We start from the raw sequence: 2469 nt of genomic DNA on the forward strand, positions 1-2469 counted from the left end.
TGAATAGAAGAGTATGCAATTATTTTATGATTGAAAAATAATTTTGATGGCAAGACACAACTTAATGACAAGTACATAGATGAAAGGTAGAGTGTTTTGTGAGTTACAGCTCCAAACGAGAACAAGGCAGGGCCACCCAGGAGTCTGCACCGGGGGACAGGGTACCAGCAAGCTTGGGCTCTAGAAGACAGCTCTGTGTGGCAAGCAGATGTCTCAGGCTCCCTGTGAATCGATTAATATAAAAGATGCCCTGAGTCCCGGGGCATCAGGTCTGCCCATGGCTGTTCGGCCCTGGCCCCAAGGTGGTTAGAACAGGAGCAGGGTGGACCCGAGTGTGCGAGTCTGCTGAGGCAGGTGGCTGGAGTCAGCTGTTCAAGAGCCGAGAGCCCCTAGCCAGGACCTCAGAATTGGGGCAAGACAGCACTTAAAAAAAAAAAAAAAGACTGTACGTGATGGGTGGAGAAGAGTGAAGATGGGCAGGTGCCATGGGGCTGCCCCAGCCGTGGTATCCACCGCTCACTGGATTCAGGCCTTTGAGGGTTTTCTCCCAGCTGTAGGACCTACAGTGTCCAGGCTGGGAGCAGCTTCAGGGCGTCTCTGTGCACGTGGGACACGTGGGACAGCACGCACGCTTGGGATCAAAGATCCCCTCAGTGATGTGATGAAGGCTCCTCCTCCCTGGGAAAAAACACACGCAGTTCTGAACATTTTTTTAAAGATTTATTTCTTTATTGAAAGGCGGAGTTACAGAGAGGCAGAGGCAGAGAGACAGAAAGAGAGATCTTCCTTCTGCTGGTTCACTCCCCAAATGGCCACAATGGCCAAGGCTGGGCCAGACCAAAGCCAGGAGCCAGGAGCTTCTTCTGGGTCTCCCACATGGGTGCAGGGGCCCAAGCACTTGGGCGATATTTCTGCTGTTTTCGCAGGAGAATTAGCAGGGAGCTGGATCAGAAGTGGAGCAGCCAGGACTCGATCCAGCGCCCATACGGAATGCCAGCGCTGCAGGCGGTGGCTTAACCTACTACACCACAGAGAGGGCCCCAGGAGCACTGTTTTAAGGGGCTTCCCAGAGCCCATCCATGGACCTCGGTCCCCACCTGGGAAGTGCAGACACCCCAGGCCAAGCAGCCCCGATGTGGTTGAACAGGTCAGGGTGCAGATGAGTCAGCAAAGATCAAGTCAGAGCAGGACTTGACTCAAGTTTATACAACCAGGTCACAGCCAGGCCAGGGCCAAGGCCAGATGCCAGGCCTCCCCCAGACTTTCCTGGAGATCATTGGGCTTCATCCCTGGCTTCCACGGAAGAAAGGGTCAGGGGAAGGGGGAGAGCAGCCAAGGCTAGGACCCTCCTGTTTGTACAACTCCATCTGATCCACTCTTACCCGGTATCTCTCTTCTTCTCTCTTAAGATTTGTGTGTTTATTTATTATTTATTTACTTGAAAAAGAGAGAGAGTGAGCGAGAGAGAGAGCGCACTCTTCCGTCTGCTAGTTCACTCCCCAAATGCCTACGACAGCCAGGGCTAGGACACGATGGAGACAGGAGCCCAGAACTCCATCCAGGTCTCCCACACGAGCGCCAGGGATCCAAGTACTTGGGCTATCATCTGCTTCCTTCTCGGGTGCATTAGCAGACAGCCGGAGCAGAAGTGGGGCAGCCAGGACTAGAATCAGCGCTCCTGTATGGGATGTGGACATCCTTGGTGCCAGCCGAACCCGCTGAGCCGCATCCGCCCCCGTGGTCTCCTTTTGCTGGAAGGGTTATAGGACTTCAGTAAGAGTGCTTGAGGGGCAAGCATTCAGCCTTGCAGTGACCGGCCCACCTTTGATATAGGGGTGCCTGGGCCTGACACCCAGCTCCCTGCTGACGCAGACCCTGGGAGGCGGCGTGATGGCTCTCGTCACTGCACTCCTCCCAGCCACCGGGACACCTGCCTTGTGTTCCCAACTCCCAGCTCCAGTTCCGAGTCCAGGCCTGGCCATGGTGGGTATCTGGGGAGCAAACCAGCAGACAGGAGGGTGGGAGCTCTCTCTCTCTCTCTTTCTCTCCTCTCTTTCCCAGCCTCTCTCTCTCTCTCCCCACCCCCGCCCCTGCCTGTCAACTATATATTGTCCAAATATCCCCACACTTCCCAGCCCCTACCTTCTCGGATCCAGGTGAGTTAAGGGCTGTGTCGGGGAGACTATGGGGTGACCTGAGGAAGCTGGGATGTTGGAGGGGGAGCAATGCATCCCAAACATCTCCCAAGGCATGGCCGCACCTCGGGGCAGCACCTGTCAGCAGAGAAAGGACAGGGCCAGGTGCTTGCTCTCTGAGCTTCTGCCCCACTCAGTCACCCTCTGGAGAGAAACAAGGCGCAAAAAGAAATGTCAGGAAACCTCTCCCGCCCCGGGTCCCCTGGGTGTAAATGCTCCCTGCTCACACCCACACCACAGACACAAAACAACCAGGATAAGCTGGGAGTGTTCC

Source organism: Oryctolagus cuniculus, chromosome 20 (assembly GCF_051225735.1).
Source record: "Oryctolagus cuniculus isolate XC-2025 breed Fujian yellow rabbit chromosome 20, ASM5122573v1, whole genome shotgun sequence".
Taxonomy (NCBI): domain Eukaryota; kingdom Metazoa; phylum Chordata; class Mammalia; order Lagomorpha; family Leporidae; genus Oryctolagus; species Oryctolagus cuniculus.